This window comes from Ostrea edulis, chromosome 7 (genome assembly GCF_947568905.1).
Source record: "Ostrea edulis chromosome 7, xbOstEdul1.1, whole genome shotgun sequence".
NCBI classification, from domain to species: domain Eukaryota; kingdom Metazoa; phylum Mollusca; class Bivalvia; order Ostreida; family Ostreidae; genus Ostrea; species Ostrea edulis.
Window position 1 is genome coordinate 87,229,949 of NC_079170.1, and position 20,162 is coordinate 87,250,110.

General features: G+C 30.9%; 1 pseudogene; it reads right to left on the bottom strand.

The window, feature by feature from the left end:
- Positions 1-14,327: 14,327 nt before the first annotated feature.
- Positions 14,328-19,728, bottom strand: LOC130048821 (uncharacterized; annotated as a pseudogene).
- Positions 19,729-20,162: the final 434 nt, after the last annotated feature.

Sequence of the window (20,162 nt, forward strand, 5' to 3'; positions counted from 1 at the left end):
TTCGTATAAAAGTCCCCAGAAAAAACGGGCCCGGGGTAGATTTTCCTTTTCCCTATGCATTTATAGTTATTTTACAATGATAAGTGATCAAATGATAGGGATAGGTGTTTTAAGAGAAAAGGTTTTAATTCATCTTATTTAGGGTACCCGGATTCTTTCAGATGATAAAAAATCTAGAAAAGTTGCTATTAGCTTCCAAAGGAGGGGGTGAATAAGAGCCCTAAACTTGTGCTGTTTAGTGCTACCCAAAATTTTGTGAATAAAATATTGATTTCATAAAGCGATAAAACTGAATAAACTTCAATGAAATATATTTACGTTTGCTAATGTATTTCCTTATATGACAACACTTATGAAATTGACATTCAATTTCGTTATGTATGAATACAATCGCCGCTTCAAAGGTCAGATACTTTCACCTGGCTTCTGTGGGGGACTTAGAGGCCATCCCCCCTTTCGACACAAATTCAAGAATTAGAAATAGTGCGAGTAAAAGTCTAGATTGGCACCCAGAATGGCTGAGTATTTTCGCTAATACTGTACATCCACATGACATCCCCCCCCCCTCCTTTCGGAAATCCTGGATCTGCCACTGCAATGACATCATAACAGAAACAAAATTTTGAAAGACGCATCAGAATATACAGAATTTATTTTGCAGACACAAAATAATTTCATCAATTAATAAAACAGAAACGTTATCAACAAACCGTTCCTGAAGTTGTTTCATTTTTAATAAAGTCTACAACTACTAGAACTAGGCCTTAAACTGCAACTTCTGCAACATGACAGGCCTTAAACTGCTACTTCTGCAACATGGCGAATCCATTCGATGACTTTGATTTTGGAAGCGAAGAACTGTAGACAGAATTAGACCTATAAAACGTTATGATGATAACCTGTTGTTTCCAGGCAACATCCATCATGGACAAGAGGCTGACTTTGAGGCTCGAAAAATATGTCCTTGTCAGGGCACCGCTGCGAGTCTTCACTAACTCCTAAATCATGCAGAAATCTCTCAGGTGAACAAAAACTGCCTGGCAGTTTGTATTTTTTTCTATTACACACCCGGAGGTTAAAAATCTGTCCTACATGACTACAACCACGAACCCCACTCAGCCAACTCGGAATATTCATACCTCATACCGGAATCAGCCGAAGTTGACCGATTGTCACGAGTCCTAAAGATGAACATGTTCCCTTCCAAAATCCTGATCAAAAGCTAAAAGTTAACGTGTTCTATCTATCCTCCATCAATTCTCTCATATCCTCTGAATTTCTGTCGAAATCTGTGTTCAACAATTGCGTTTTGAAGTAGGCCAAGACCAGTTTCTCCCTCGCTGATCGCGATCAAATCACATCACGGATGTAGTTCACTCCGCTCTTCTTGTCTTCATTTCAGTTAACTTTACGCTCTAAATTACCTTTATTTTACATCTGTTTCGTCTTTTTTCCCAATTAAATATCTATATCTTATATTCTCTTTGATATTGTTCATGATTATTTATTTGATAAAAATCTAACAAACTATATTTTGTGTCAAACGATCGTTATTTCGGGCATTTGCTACATAAGCATGGAACTTTCTAATCTCCTAATCGGATTAACGAGCTTTAATGACACATTGCATTCGATTGACCGGATTAACGAGCTTTGATAACTCATCGTATTCGATCGACCGGATTAACCGAACTTTAATGACTCATTCTATTCGATCGACCGGATTAAAGAGCTTTAATTTGACGACTTAAAAAAGGAATTAGCCAGTGTCCGTTTTCGGTTTTTGTATTTACAACACAGTACTAGATATACCGCTTTTGAGTAGGCGACATTTCAAGTTTAAGTATTTATACTTATTACTATTGGGTTTTTTTTAATTGTGTAAATCAATTTGGACATAAAGATTGTTCCCGAGAAGTATGAAGTAATTTTGTTCGCCGGTTTTAATATTATCTATAAAACATCGCAATCCGGGACCATCGGGAGTCGGCAATACTAGATTTACCGCCCACCTTCGTTCCACTTGAGATTAATTAAGTCTATTTTTATCACCTCGTACATTGTGGATCAGCTCTTTGGACGAATAAGACATGTCCTAATTCGCTTCGCTTTTAACATTGATTGGCAAGCCTAAAAACCCCAAAAACATGTAGTCTGCGTTGTAAATACGTTTGTAGATTAGTGTAGTTGTAGTGCTAAATGTATTTATATGTAGTTTTTGTTATTATTCTCTGTTGATATTGGCCACATTATGTAATTCTTTTCGTCTGTCCTAAAGAAGGGACGGGTCGTCCCGAAAATTCGACAATATATATATATATATATATATATATATATAGTTTCTAAGTTGATATTGGCCACATTATGTAATTCTTTTCGTTTGTCCTGAAGAAGGGACGGGTCGTCCCGAAAATTTGACAATCTGGTTGTTCGTGTCGTTGGTCATTTTAGTGCTTTGTATTTTTTTTTTTTTTTTTTTTTTTTTTTTTTGTATTTGACCTTGTATCCATGTTGTGGATCCGACACTTTTAGGTATCGGGTGTTGTTGGAACTTAGCGCTTATATATATATATATATATATATATATATATATATATATATATATATATATATCTGTATATTCTTACAAGACAATAATTATTCAATCACCAAAATTACATATTCATGTGTCTGGTTTGAGGTTAAAAAGTGTTTGAAAAAATTAAATACTGGTGTTATTACTGAAATATATAAAATAGAGCAATCATTGAATTCTATTTATTATTTTTTTATGACAAAATGACAGTTAATGTCCCTTTAGGATTCTCATCACTGTTGATTTCTAGAAAAGGTTAACACGATGATACTTACTAAATATTGTCAAGGATGTGTCTATCAGCAGATTCAAAATCCAAGGGATCATTCAATCTAAGGTTTGCACCAGACAGCCTAAAAGGTGCAATACTTCCAATGGAGTAGAAAATAATGTTATCACCATCACTGTCGAAACCCTCAAATGTCCTCAATAGATCTCCGATAGGCTGATCTTCATTGTAAAACTTATTAAATGCGTTTGCGGGTCTTGTACATTGTGCTCGTGCAGCTTGACCTACAAATAGCATATATAAGTAAGGGCTGGTCTCAAAACCCTTGTCACAGTCGTAATTTATAATTGTGTTGCAGCGAGCGCTATTTTTAAATACTATTGGCGCGCATAGCCAATCGAATACGAGGGTGTACGATAGTATGAATGAATGGATGTGAGTTTGTTTGTTGAGAAATATAATTTAAAACTTCATTTTATATTCTATTACTGGAGTCCTGATAAGATTTACACTTATTTATTTTATCTTATTGATAAGTAACTAATTTCATTGGCAGCGTAACCTAAAATATTGTGCTCAATGTGCTGTTAATTTAATGCATGTTTAAATGTTCAATGTCTCAATGTCTGTTTAAATGTTGTGCGAGTATTTTATGTATTGTGAGAGTTTGTGTTTTACTTACAGGTTTTTGTTTTCCTTACACAATAAAAATTGAGTAAGAAACCAGACCAACAATTTGTTTTGTCTTGGTTGGACCCTGCGACACATATCTTTTTAATTAGAAAGGGTCCATTTGGAGTCCGTTGCCTACAAGGAATGGTCGGCACCGATTGGTCACTTGGGACCTGGGAGATTTATCCCAGGACGTTGTAGAAATGCAACAACAATGGAGCATAAAATTAAAGAAATAGTTTCCATTGTCATTCAAAATAACAGTGTTATTCTTCATTGTAAACAAGAGGTACTGTGAGCAATGCTCACTAAGAATACCCCCCGCTTACCCCAATCTCCCAAAGGGTGTTGTTAATAGGTATAAATTACCTCTTTCCTGAGTGTAAAAATATGTTATGCCTTTGTAGAAGAAAATGGAAGATATAGTCCCAACACAAATCCATGGTATAAACCTATAATTTTGACCTTGACATCAAAGGTCAAGGTCATAAATGTACATGATACATAGTCTCATTGTGATACACCCATGTATTATGGTATGACTATGTCAAAACCCTATAATTAATTTTGACCTTGAGGTCAAAGTTCAAAGTCATATAGAGGTCATGAAGGTACCCGACACATCGTCTCATGGTGATACACTCCTGTGTCAAATATGGTATGCCTATGTCAAAGAACAAAGAAGTTATGGCCCGGACACAAATCTGCACAGACAGACGGACAGACGACAGACAGAGTGATTCCTATATACCCCCCAGAACTTCGTTCGGGGGGTATAACAACCAAGTGTTATATGTTTTTATCTTCATTGTAAATAACCTAGTATTATTTGTTTGTTACTATCTTCAATGTAAATAACCTAGTGTTATATGTTTTTTATTTTCATTGTAAATAACCTAGTGCTATATGTTTGTTTTTATCTTCATTGTAAATAACCTAGTGTTATATGCTTTTTATTTTCATTGTAAATAACCTAGTGTTGTATGGTTGGTATTATCTTCATTGTAAATAACCTAGTGTTATATGTTTGGTATTATCTCCATTGTAAATACCTTGTGTTATTTGTTTGTTATTATCTTCATTGTAAATAACCTAGTGTTATTTGTTTCTTATTATATTCATTGTAAATAACCTAGTGTTATTTGTTATTATCTTCAGTGTAAATAACCTAGTGTTATATGTTTGGTATTATCTTCATTGTAAATAACCTAGTGTTATTTGTTTGTTATTGTCTTCATTGTAAATAACCTAGTGTTATATGTTTGTTATTATATTCATTGTAAATAACCTAGTGTTATTTGTTATTATCTTCAGTGTAAATAACCTAGTGTTATTTGTTTGGTATTATCTTCATTGTAGATAACCTAGTGTTATTTGTTTGTTATTGTCTTCATTGTAAATAACCTAGTGTTATATGTTTGTTATTATATTCATTGTAAATAACCTAGTGTTATTTGTTATTATCTTCACTGTAAATAACCTAGTGTTATATGTTTGGTATTATCTTCATTTTAAATAACATAGTGTTATTTGTTATTATCTTCATTGTAAATAACCTACTGTTACATGTTTGTTTTTATCTTCATTGTAAATAACCTAGTGTTATATGTTAGTTTTTATCTTCATTGTAAATAACCTAGTGTTATATGTTTGTTTTTATCTTCATTGTAAATAACCTAGTGTTGTATGGTTGGTATTATCTTCATTGTAAATAACCTAGTGTTATATGTTTGTTATTATCTTCATTGTAAATAACTTAGTGTTATTTGTTTATTATTATCTTCATTGTAAATAACCTAGTGTTATTTGTTTGTTATTATCTTCATTGTAAATAACCTAGTGTTATTTGTTTGTTATTATCTTCATTGTAAATAACCTAGTGTTATTTGTTTGTTATTATATTCATTGTAAATAACCTAGTGTTATTTCTTTGTTTTTATCTTCATTGTAAATAACCTATTGTTATATGTTTGTTTTTAACTTCATTGTAAATAACCTAGTGTTATATGTTTGGTATTATCTTCATTCTAAATAACCTAGTGTTATATGTTTTTTATTATCTTCATTGTAAATAACCTAGTGTTGTGTTTGGTATTAAATTCATTGTCAATAAGCTAGTGTTATATGTTTGTTTTTATCTTCATTGTAAATAACCTAGTGTTATATGTTTGTTATTATCTTCATTGTAAATAACCTAGTGTTATATGTTTGGTATTGTCTTCATTGTAAATAACCTAGTGTTATATGTTTGTTTTTATCTTCATTGTAAATAACCTAGTGTTATATGTTTATTATTATCTTCATTGTAAATAACCTAGTGTTATATGTTTATTATTATCTTCATTGTAAATAACCTAGTGTTATTTGTTTGTTATTATCTTCATTGTAAATAACCTATTGTTATATGTTTGTTATTATCTTCATTGTAAATAACCTAGTGTTATATATTTGTTTTTATTTTCATTGTAAATAACCTAGTGTTATATGTTTGTTTTTAACTTCATTGTAAATAACCTAGTGTTATATGTTTGGTATTATCTTCATTGTAAATAACCTAGTGTTATATGTTTTTTATTATCTTCATTGTAAATAACCTAGTGTTGTGTTTGGTATTAAATTCATTGTCAATAAGCTAGTGTTATATGTTTGTTTTTATCTTCATTGTAAATAACCTAGTGTTATATGTTTGTCATTATCTTCATTGTAAATAACCTAGTGTTATATGTTTGTTATGATCTTCATTGTAAATAACCTAGTGTTATATGTTTGTCATTATCTTCATTGTAAATAACCTAGTGTTATATGTTTGTCATTATCTTCATTGTAAATAACCTAGTGTTATATGTTATTATTTTCATTGTAAATAACCTAGTGTTATATGTTTGTTATTATCTTCATTGTAAATAACCTAATGTTGTATGTGTGTTTTTATCTTCATTGTAAATAACCTAGTGTTATATGTTTATTATTATCTTCATTGTAAATAACCTAGTGTTATATGTTTATTATTATCTTCATTGTAAATAACCTAGTGTTATATATTTGTTATTATCTTCATTGTAAATAACCTAGTGTTATATGTTTGTTTTTATCTTCATTGTAAATAACCTAGTGTTATATGTGTGTTTTTATCTTCATTGTAAGTAACCTAGTGTTATATATTTCGTGTTATCTTCATTGTAAATAACCTACTGTTATATGTTTGTTATTATCTTCATTGTAAATAACCTAGTGTTATATGTTATTATCTTCATTGTAAATAACCTAGTGGTATATGTTTGTTATTATCTTCATTGTAAATAACCTAGTGTTATATGTTTGTTATTATCTTCATTGTAAATAACCTAGTGTTATATGTTTGTTATTATCTTCATTGTAAATAACCTAGTGTTATATGTTTGTTATTATCTTCATTGTAAATAACCTAGTGTTATATGTTTGTTATTATCTTCATTGTAAATAACCTAGTGTTATTTGTTTGTTATTATCTTCATTGTAAATAACCTAGTGTTATTTGTTTGTTATTATCTTCATTGTAAATAACCTAGTGTTATTTGTTTGTTATTATATTCATTGTAAATAACCTAGTGTTATTTGTTTGTTTTTATCTTCATTGTAAATAACCTATTGTTATATGTTTGTTTTTAACTTCATTGTAAATAACCTAGTGTTATATGTTTGGTATTATCTTCATTCTAAATAACCTAGTGTTATATGTTTTTTATTATCTTCATTGTAAATAACCTAGTGTTGTGTTTGGTATTAAATTCATTGTCAATAAGCTAGTGTTATATGTTTGTTTTTATCTTCATTGTAAATAACCTAGTGTTATATGTTTGTTATTATCTTCATTGTAAATAACCTAGTGTTATATGTTTGGTATTATCTTCATTGTAAATAACCTAGTGTTATATGTTTGTTTTTATCTTCATTGTAAATAACCTAGTGTTATATGTTTATTATTATCTTCATTGTAAATAACCTAGTGTTATATGTTTATTATTATCTTCATTGTAAATAATCTAGTGTTATTTGTTTGTTATTATCTTCATTGTAAATAACCTATTGTTATATGTTTGTTATTATCTTCATTGTAAATAACCTAGTGTTATATATTTGTTTTTATTTTCATTGTAAATAACCTAGTGTTATATGTTTGTTTTTAACTTCATTGTAAATAACCTAGTGTTATATCTTTGGTATTATCTTCATTCTAAATAACCTAGTGTTATATGTTTTTTATTATCTTCATTGTAAATAACCTAGTGTTGTGTTTGGTATTAAATTCATTGTCAATAAGCTAGTGTTATATGTTTGTTTTTATCTTCATTGTAAATAACCTAGTGTTATATGTTTGTCATTATCTTCATTGTAAATAACCTAGTGTTATATGTTTGTTATGATCTTCATTGTAAATAACCTAGTGTTATATGTTTGTCATTATCTTCATTGTAAATAACCTAGTGTTATATGTTTGTCATTATCTTCATTGTAAATAACCTAGTGTTATATGTTATTTTCATTGTAAATAACCTAGTGTTATATGTTTGTTATTATCTTCATTGTAAATAACCTAATGTTGTATGTGTGTTTTTATCTTCATTGTAAATAACCTAGTGTTATATGTTTATTATTATCTTCATTGTAAATAACCTAGTGTTATATGTTTATTATTATCTTCATTGTAAATAACCTAGTGTTATATATTTGTTATTATCTTCATTGTAAATAACCTAGTGTTATATGTTTGTTTTTATCTTCATTGTAAATAACCTAGTGTTATATGTGTGTTTTTATCTTCATTGTAAGTAACCTAGTGTTATATGTTTCGTGTTATCTTCATTGTAAATAACCTAGTGTTATATGTTTGTTATTATCTTCATTGTAAATAACCTAGTGTTATATGTTATTATCTTCATTGTAAATAACCTAGTGTTATATGTTTGTTATTATCTTCATTGTAAATAACCTAGTGTTATATGTTTGTTATTATCTTCATTGTAAATAACCTAGTGTTATATGTTTGTTATTATCTTCATTGTAAATAACCTAGTGTTATATGTTTGTTATTATCTTCATTGTAAATAACCTAGTGTTATATATTTGTTATTATCTTCATTGTAAATAACCTAGTGTTATATGTTTGTTTTTATCTTCACTGTAAATAACCTAGTGTTATATGTTTGTTATTATCTTCATTGTAAATAACCTAGTGTTATATGTTTGTTATTATCTTCATTGTAAATAACCTAGTGTTACATGTTTGTTATTATCTTCATTGTAAATAACCTAGTGTTATATGTTTGTTATTATCTTCATTGTAAATAACCTAGTGTTATATGTGTGTTTTTATCTTCATTGTAAGTAACCTAGTGTTATATGTTTCGTGTTATCTTCATTGTAAATAACCTAGTGTTATATGTTTGTTATTATCTTCATTGTAAATAACCTAGTGTTATATGTTATTATCTTCATTGTAAATAACCTAGTGTTATATGTTTGTTATTATCTTCATTGTAAATAACCTAGTGTTATATGTTTGTTATTATCTTCATTGTAAATAACCTAGTGTTATATGTTATTATCTTCATTGTAAATAACCTAGTGTTATATGTTTGTTATTATCTTCATTGTAAATAACCTAGTGTTATATGTTTGTTATTATCTTCATTGTAAATAACCTAGTGTTATATGTTTGTTATTATCTTCATTGTAAATAACCTAGTGTTATATGTTTGTTATTATCTTCATTGTAAATAACCTAGTGTTATATGTTTGTTATTATCTTCATTGTAAATAACCTAGTGTTATATGTTTGTTATTATCTTCATTGTAAATAACCTAGTGTTATATGTGTGTTTTTATCTTCATTGTAAGTAACCTAGTGTTATATGTTTCGTGTTATCTTCATTGTAAATAACCTAGTGTTATATGTTTGTTATTATCTTCATTGTAAATAACCTAGTGTTATATGTTATTATCTTCATTGTAAATAACCTAGTGTTATATGTTTGTTATTATCTTCATTGTAAATAACCTAGTGTTATATGTTTGTTATTATCTTCATTGTAAATAACCTAGTGTTATATGTTTGTTATTATCTTCATTGTAAATAACCTAGTGTTATATATTTGTTATTATCTTCATTGTAAATAACCTAGTGTTATATGTTTGTTATTATATTCATTGTAAATAACCTAGTGTTATATGTTTGTTATTATCTTCATTGTAAATAACCTAGTGTTATATGTTTGTTATTATATTCATTGTAAATAACCAAGTGTTATATATTTGTTATTATATTCATTGTAAATAACCTAGTGTTATTTGTTATTATCTTCATTGTAAATAACCTAGTGTTATATGTTTGTTATTATTTTCATTGTAAATAACCTAGTGTTATATGTTTCTTATTATCTTCATTGTAAATAACCTAGTGTTATATGTTTGTTATTATCTTCATTGTAAATAACCTAGTGTTATATGTTTGGTATTATCTTCATTCTAAATAACCTAGTGTTATATGTTTGTTATTATCTTCATTGTAAATAACCTAGTGTTATATGTGTGTTTTTATCTTCATTGTAAATAACCTAGTGTTATATGTTTGTTATTATCTTCATTGTAAATAACCTAGTGTTATATGTGTGTTTTTATCTTCATTGTAAATAACCTAGTGTTATATGTGTGTTTTTATCTTCATTGTAAATAACCTAGTGTTATATGTTTGTTATTATCTTCATTGTAAATAACCTAGTGTTATATGTTTATTATTATCTTCATTGTAAATAACCTAGTGTTATATGTTATTATCTTCATTGTAAATAACCTAGTGTTATATGTTTGTTATTATCTTCATTGTAAATAACCTAGTGTTATATGTTTGTTATTATATTCATTGTAAATAACCTAGTGTTATATGTTTGTTATTATCTTCATTGTAAATAACCTAGTGTTATATGTATGTTATTATTTTCATTGTAAATAACCTAGTGTTATATGTTTGTTATTATCTTCATTGTAAATAACCTAGTGTTATATGTTATTATCTTCATTGTAAATAACCTAGTGTTATATGTGTGTTATTATCTTCATTGTAAGTAACCTAGTGTTATATGTTTCGTGTTATCTTCATTGTAAATAACCTAGTGTTATATATTTGTTATTATCTTCATTGTAAATAACCTAGTGTTGTATGTTTGTTATTATCTTCATTGTAAATAACCTAGTGTTAAATATTTGTTATTATCTTCAATGTAAATAACCTAGTGTTATATATTTGTTATTATCTTCAATGTAAATAACCTAGTGTTATATGTTTGTTATTATCTTCAATGTAAATAACCTAGTGTTATATGTTTGTTTTTATCTTCATTGTAAATAACCTAGTGTTGTATGTTTGTTTTTATCTTCACTGTAAATAACATAGTGCTATATGTTTGTTATTATCTTCATTGTAAATAACCTAGTGTTATATGTTTGCTATTATCTTCATTGTCAATAACCTAGTGTTGTATTTTGTTATCATCTTCATTGTAAATAACCTAGTGTTATATATTTGTTATTATCTTCAATGTAAATAACCTAGTGTTACATGTTTCTTATTATCTTCATTGTAAATAACCTAGTGTTATATGTTTGCTATTATCTTCATTGTCAATAACCTAGTGTTGTATTTTGTTATCATCTTCATTGTAAATAACCTAGTGTTATATATTTGTTATTATCTTCAATGTAAATAACCTAGTGTTACATGTTTCTTATTATCTTCATTGTAAATAACCTAGTGTTATTTGTTATTATCTTCATTGTAAATAACCTAGTGTTATATGTTATTATCTTCATTGTAAATAACCTAGTGTTATATGTTTCTTATTATCTTCATTGTAAATAACCTAGTGTTATTTGTTATTATCTTCATTGTAAATAACCTAGTGTTATATGTTATTATCTTCATTGTAAATAACCTAGTGTTATATGTTTCTTATTATCTTCATTGTAAATAACCTAGTGTTATATGTTTGTTATTATCTTCATTGTAAATAACCTAGTGTTATATGTTTCTTATTATCTTCATTGTAAATAACCTAGTGTTATATGTTTCTTATTATCTTCATTGTAAATAACCTAGTGTTATTTGTTATTAACTTCATTGTAAATAACCTAGTGTTATATGTTATTATCTTCATTGTAAATAACCTAGTGTTATATGTTTCTTATTATCTTCATTGTAAATAACCTAGTATTATATGTTTGGTATTATCTTCATTGTAAATAACCTAGTGTTACATGTTTGCTATTATCTTCATTGTAAATAACCTAGTGTTATATGTTTGGTATTATCTTCATTGTAAATAACCTAGTGTTATATGTTTGTTATTATCTTCATTGTAAATAACTTAGTGTTATATGTTTGGTATTATCTTCATTGTAAATAACCTAGTGTTATATGTTTGTTTTTATCTTCATTGTAAATAACCTAGTGTTATTTGTTTGGTATTATCTTCATTGTAAATAACCTAGTGTTATTTGTTATTATCTTCATTGTAAATAACCTAGTGTTATATGTTTGTTATTATCTTCATTGTAAATAACCTAGTGTTATTTGTTATTATCTTCATTGTAAATAACCTAGTGTTACTTGTTATTATCTTCATTGTAAATAACCTAGTGTTATTTGTTATTATCTTCAATGTAAATAACTTAGTGTTATATGTTTGTTATTACCTTCATTGTAAATAACCTAGTGTTATATGTTTGGCCATATAGTCATTGTAGGTTAATAGTTAACGATTTATAGATAAAAAGGGAGTTTTTAGAAAGAAAGCAGAAACTGTTATCTATGTTTAAACTTCATAATCTAGAATTTAAAAAGCATCGCTAATAGAACTAATTATATTTCTGTCATCCACTTGTCTGTGTTTGTATTCCATGTGTAGAGTTTGATTTATAAGAATAGCAGGCTTGGACATGACCCAGGAAGAAATATATGTTGGGAATAATCATAAGAATTATATCAAATAGAAAAAAATCTTTCGAAGAAAAAGAGGGAGACATTGTCAGCTTCTTTCCATTCCGTATTAACTGAAGTGAAATGATCGCCACAGTTTATGGCGCCTTCGCGGGTATTTCGTTGGGGTTCAAGATGTGAACTTGGAATATCATTAGAAACCGTTTTCTCTTAGATAAATCGGCTTGTTGCGCGAGGTCCACGCAGAAAATATATAAGCGATGTTAAGCCGAATGCTATGGGGTAAAGTCAGCATGCGCATGCACGTGCGTGTATATATGCATGTTTTCACTGCTCCAATCGGAACATCACTCAGCCTTTTCAGTCAAGTACGAAACAAATTAGGTTTTTTTTTTTCTCTCGACTTGACGGGAAAGACCGAGCGATGTTCCGACTGCACCTAGAGTTTAATGGTCATCTCAGTTTCCTTGGTCACAAGGAAGGTCAAGTTTGAAAAATAATGCCCACAGTTGAATAGCGACCACTAATATATGTATCAGTGCAAGAGTTTTCATAAAAATATTGTCAATAGTTGCTTTGTAACTGAGTTACACACCAAATAGGGAAAAGTGGTGAAGGACAAAAGTAATGTCAAGGTCATAAATATTGATGTAGTTAAATAAATGTCACGAATATATATCAGGATATAGGGTTTGATAAAAATACCTTGAATAATTTCTTTGAAACTGAATTTAACGCAAGGTGTGATGGAAGGACGGAAGACGGACATGACAAACACTATATGCCCCGGATATATTCATGGCAGAGCATAAAAAAATCTTCGTTGCAAGCCTAACTCCTGGCTGATGAGAATATTACCATCACAGGCTGCACATATCATCACTATGTTTTAATCCCAGCATCTAATTCACCAAGTACTGACTAATCACAGCGTGTTTTTAATGCAAAATAAATTAGCAACCAACAGCATACCATGTAGGTATCATATTTACAGACATATACAATGGAAATGAAATAATTTTCTTCATACAATTCAGAGTGTGAGGATACAAAATTAACAATTTCGTGAAACTAATCCACGCAAGCATTGTTGATGATGTAAAAACGTAATTATAGAATCACTGTACTCACCAATATCCACAAAATATACCAATAGTATTACTAACACAGGCAGTTTCAACATCGTGAATTTTTTACATCGCAGAATGTTTAACCGGGAATCCGGACGTGTCTCCATATTGTCTTTTAAACCTTCCGAATGCATTAACTAAATCTACGTAACGCAGGGGGTGGGACGGGAACATAAAACCCCTTTAATGTGTGTGGAATTCATAAATATTCGATATCATTTAATAAATCTTAACATAGAAATTTAAAACGCACATAAAATAGACAAATGGGGAATTTATCCTTTTGTTTGTGGTGTTGAATTGCCATTTGGAATGCGTGCACGGCTAATGATTTCAGTAATTAATTACTACCTTCATCACCCGATAAAACAACAGAGAGAGACATTTTATTGTTTATATTTTTAAGTATTTTCTTTTAAATATAAGTTAGATTCAAGTACTGAAATATATTGTTGACCAATTGGGTTACTTTGAACATTTGTTCCAGTCAATACAACCTTTGACCTTGACGACGCTCCATATTTGGTAATGATTACGCGGACAGGTGGAACTAAAAAGCCGGATTGAACTGGTTTGCAACTGTCTACGATGAAAGCAATATCAATGTCAAAGGAAATATAAAATTCAGTGAATGTAAAAAAAAAATATCTGCTATCGTCGTGAGTTGGTACAGGTATACCGATATATAATGCATTTCCTATTCCTATTCCTGACGTCAGCCCTGCATAGTTTATTAAATGTGCGTCAGCATGTGTACAAATAAAATAAGTTAAAGTTTTATTGCACAAATTCGCACATAAATCACATGTATAAAGTAGCGTCACTGTGCGTTTTCTAATTGTTTAAAAACTGTACTTTGAAATATATACAGGGTTGAACCCGGGTTCAGAAATGACAAAGCTGTGATAACATATCATGATAAGTCGCAGTGTGGCTTTATCTTTTCCCAATTAATTAATGTGGCTCTTTGTCTAGCTGACTGGTCACTTAAACTAACTTCAGTGTTATGTCCGGTGGTCTCCCTGCCCTTTGTCCAGCTGACTGGTCATATGAACTAACAGTGGTCTCCCTGCTCTATATTGCAGTGTCCTGTCACTCACACAATATTGATACACCTTTTTAAGAATGGACAGAAAGATGGACAACTTGAAGGAAATGTTCATCCTGTAAAATAAATAGGAATTCAGGTTAATTGATTGATTGAATATTGTTTAACGTCCCTCTCGAGAATATTTCACTCATATGGAGACGTCACCACTGCCGATGAAGGGCTGCAAAATTATGGTCTATGCCCGGACCTTATGGCCATTGAGCAGGGAGGGATCTTTATTGTGCCACACCTGCTATGACACGGGACCTCGGTTTTTGCGGTCTCGTCCAAAGGACCGCCCCATTTAGTCGTCTCTTACGACAAACAAGGGGTAATGGGGACCTACATGTATTCTAACCCGGATCCCCATGGGTTACGTTTTGTTTTCAATATTGTTTGTTGGGCAAAAAAACTAAACCCTGTTAGTTTGCAAGTTTTAACTAGAAGACAAGGGAACTTCTTGGTCATCTGAATACAAAAATAAAAATAGATCACAATTGATCTTTTCTTCTGTTTTGCAAAATTATTGTCTGAATGGATATTCTAACTTTTCCATCATTGCCTATTCACCTTGGTAAAATGATATTGGTTCTAGTTCATGACAAATTATCTGGTTACTACTACATGTAACTTTTGTGGCAAATATTCATACTGTAGATCACTTTCATTTCGCGGGACCTTGTTTTAGCGCGTATACAATGATGTATTTATTCACAATACAAAGCTTTCGTGAATAATTACTTATTGATAATAAATATATTCTGTATGTAAGAGGATATTCGCGAGATTTCATTTTTTGCAAATGATTAGTATGACGAACTTACATGTAAATAATAACTCGCAAATAAAACGTGATTTACATTATCAGTATCTCCCCATTACCAAAATTCTATAGAGAGTACCTGGATGTTCCCCGAGTTATATATATACTTACCTGAATTTATTTTCTCTGTTTTGTAATGTTGAGTTCTTTATCTGAATCCTGGAAATCTGTGTACTGTAATCAACACAATAGTATTGTTACTTGAGAAAGTTCTCCATATTACAGAGTTATAGATCTAAAAAAAAAAAAAAATAATAATAATAATAAGACACCGAAAAACAAACTGATGGGACGTGGAGGATATGTCAGACAATACACGTAGCTTCACCTTATATAATGGAGGAAATGCAGTTTTAGTAGAAAATAAAATCTTCTGTTTGTCCTTATCTAATGAAAAAATGCAGTTTTAGTAGAAATTAAAAACTTCTGCTTGACTTGATTGAAACCGTGATTTACCGAGTTCAGATTAGCAGTTATCACATTAACCCACCAAGCTATCCAGCCAGGTAACAAAATTTAAAAGACCAAGGAATATACGGCCGATACATGTGTCTATTTCCCCATTTGAGTTTTTAAAGCAATATACTATCAACAAAATGTCTGGCAATTCCACATAACAATACGCCTGCCTTTGAAAACGCTGATGTCATGGGTTATTCTAAATTTGTATACATGTGCTCGAATTGACATGACATGTCATATTTGCTATAGTCTGCTACATGTATCGTAAATAATTCAAACATGTAATCCGTCACTAAAAATTCAGAAAAACAATAACATCATAATCCTTTTGAAAAAGAAATTACTTTTAAAGCACAGGTATCTATAAATATAATGTAGTTTAAGATGCTGAAGTTCACTCATGGGTCTTCAGTGTGCAGCAGCCACACCCTACCGGATAAAGCTAACGGACGTCCAACGGATAACAAAATTGTCAATCCGTTCGTCTCCGTTCCTTTGCGTTTCTTGTCCATTTCTCTTTCGGTCAACGCGTTCCCCGTCCGGCGAAGTCTGGTCTATCCGACGGAAAGTTTTGAGCATGTTCAAAACTTGAAAATGTTCAAAACTTGAAACGGATAACACCGGACTGTAGAGTCCGCTTAGTGCACAGTACCTATGCGTTGTTATGCGTTTTAATAGGAACTCGTGTGGGGTTTTTTCCTGTTACAAGGCCGTTCGTCTAACGTTGAATGAACGTTCTATCAGTTTCTCGTGCGTCCCATGTTCGTCATCGCCCGTTACTCACGGGTGCTTCTAATCGATTCTCTCCATCCAGTGAGCGTGTGTGGGCTAAACACCGTGGTGTGCGACAATGCGTGTTCGTTAAATCTGATACTTGTCCGTTATTCAGACGGTAAGGTCCGTTAATCGACCGTTAATTGCCCGGTACGTGTCCAGTAATCGTGTGGTTATTATGCCTTTTATACGCTTCATACACCGATCGCAGGATCCCGGAGCAGCGGCGGGAACAACTTTCATCAACGGATACTAACGGACAGCATTACGTCACAATCACTTGTATCCGTGCGACGTCCGTGTATGCTATCCGGTAAGGTGTGATGGCTCCTTTTCGATTCTCAAAGGATGGTCACCCCTGAAAGTATGACAAGTCTTTCAAGAAATTCTTGCGAAGTATATTTCATGATCTATATATACAATGTATATACATCTGTACATGTTTTCCAATAAATAAACCAGACTCAAGTATTTCTTTACATTCTGGCCAAAAAAAATAGTAGATTGTCCTTAGGACCATTGCATAAAATAAATGTGGATCAGTGACCACCCTCATTAATAGCTTTGAGGTTACTAAATTCTCCAGTTTTGATGGAAAGTGTTAAAAGTTTTCAACGAAGTGAACTTTGATTGGAATCAAGATTACTCTGAAATTAACATAACGCCTAAAGGCCTAGAATCTGAGAGACTGTGTGTCAGTGGAACAAGTGTCGGTACCATAGTAACAAAATGTAAGACATTTGCCAAATAAAGGTCAGTACAAATCATGTGACCAAAAGAACTCGTGTCTTCCATTAGTATGAACCTCTAATGTCGGTATTACAATTCTTTTTTTTTTTTTTTTACTTCTTTATGGGAGATTTTCACCTTTATCAAATAATCTTTATTCAAAATTACAACCAACAATCTTACCATAAGCATTTCTTGTATGAAGTATCCATGGGTGTCTAATGTCTATCTGCCACTACGATTTGGCTCTAACAAGCGTTTTAATTTATTTAATTTATTTTTAATTCAAGACCTTCACCTTGAACAATTATCTTGTACAAAGACTATAAATATAAGACAGCGTGTGGTCAGGTCATTAAGTGTCCTTATTCAGAAACTTATCAGCCTTTATCCTTTACAATGATCACCACGTGCCGCAAAGCAATTTTCACCTCTGACTACATAGGGGCAAAAAAAAAACATTTACGGATAAGTTCTTTCGAAATACTGTATGTAGTGCAATAGGCTTGAACAGTTGGGATTTGAAATCATACCGTAAGGAGGATAAAATTAATTTATGATATCAAACCAAAATTCCGCAAAACTACAGGGGCATACAGCTTTCAGTCAATTAGTCTCTTTCGGTGACGTTTTATCTTTAAGAGTACATGTGATACATGGCATAATATTACAGCAATCATTTCAACATGTACAAGTCGACGCGCAAGATTGCGACACAAAATGTTGATCCATTGTACATAACATTCCGATTTGCACAGAAACAAGATGGTTCATTCCTCAGATATAGACTGTTCATGTAAAAGCGAGATTGGTATATAGAAACACCATCATTGCCATGGGTGACCTTTGACTTTAAAAACAATAGAGGTCATCTTTCAAATCTTGGAGACTGGGGTTTAGTACTCAAGTTCAAACAGTATTTGATACATATTTTACTGACTCATGGGCATACAGGCACAAATTAACATCCTCCATTGAGCAGAGAGAATTGTTATACCCCTATAAAACAGTTCCTATATAACTCCTACTAAAATAAGTCCAACATTTTGACTGTTCTGGCGACTGTTGGACCGGGAACTGTTTTAAAATCGACTGTTAAAAAAGACTGTTGACCGATGACGTCATATGGCGCTAACTCGAGTTATCTTTTCGTGCCGTTTGGATAAAGAGAAATGGCGGATGCACATTTTGCGACAGCAACGGAAGATGAAATTCATTTAATTCTTCAAAGTAGGGACAGCAAGAATATAGAAAAATTATTTGTTCATTTTCTAGAATCAATTGTATAAGATGAAGTTTATTTTTATTTTATTCATGTTAAAGCTATACGTAAGTCACATGATTCTTGGGTCTGCTGATTTGTTTACGTAATGGCGAGGTTCACTGATCTGACTGGTGATGAAATACAGAATTTAGTTGATGAAAAGCAGAGCAGATACACGAAATATATAATTATCAATTAGGATATTGGGTATGTTTTCTTTTAAACTAGTGGAATCGGTGATAAATGTACACAATCACACTGTCCTGTTTAACATGTTTAAAGTCAACAAACCATGTGCATCTAGTAAAAACAACCTAAAATGAAGATGTATAACAAAACAGTTATTGACTGGGTCCTACGGCTTCGGGCAACAGACCCGTTCTCGGGTCAAACAAAACAGCTGTTGTCCTCGAACCCCGTCAATAACTGTATACTGTAAACCAACCTTTATTCGCGACAACTTCATTTCGCGACAACTTCATTTCGCGACTTCCCAGTGATGAACTGGTTCGCGGCAACAATTTTTCGCGACCAACATTATCTTAAACATACAAAAATATTAAAGGACTGGTTTGCGATGAGAAATATTCACGATGATGAGGTTCTCACTAACCTCTCAAAAATTTCTCGAACGCGAATAAAAGTTGGTTTACGGTACTATAAGAAATCTCACCTCTCGTCCGCTCTTTTAGCTCCCCCATCTGGCAGATCATGACATTTGAGTTGTATAATCTGGTTTAAACATCAAGGTTGAATTTGTGACAGCGGATTGTAGTAAATCGTCTCCTAGCTGCGGGCACAGATTACATGTCCCCTTCCACGTGTTCACTGTATCGTCCGCCTGTTTTGTACAAAACAAGCTGTGGTTTATGACAAACCACAGATCAATTATAGAGGATATTGGAAGACTACATACTTCATCATTGAAGAGAAACCTAGGCTGTACACATCTTAACAAAAAGTCATTTTCTGCATCATACAAGGCAATTTCATAGGCATCATCAGTCATTGCACACACTGGAATAATTGCAGGTTGTCCCTCGTAGTTTCGGAGATTCTTATACATTTAATATTGTTTGCAAAAAGAGATCGCGATGGCTTGTTTACATAACTGGCGGACTGGAGTTCTACTTCTGATAGCTGTGCCATGCCTTCTAAATTTTCCAACAAAGTTGTCATCTTCAATATCACTACCAGTATATATATATATATATATATATATATATATATATATATATAAAGCACTAAAATGACCAACGACACAACAACCAGGAACAACCCCGGGTGTTGTGGGAATTTAGTGCTTTTATATATATATATATATATATATATATATGTATGTATGTATGTATGTATGTATGTATGTATGTATGTATGTATGTATGTATGTATATATACAGTGTACATATGTATACATGAAACAAGTCTTGATGATTTAACAAG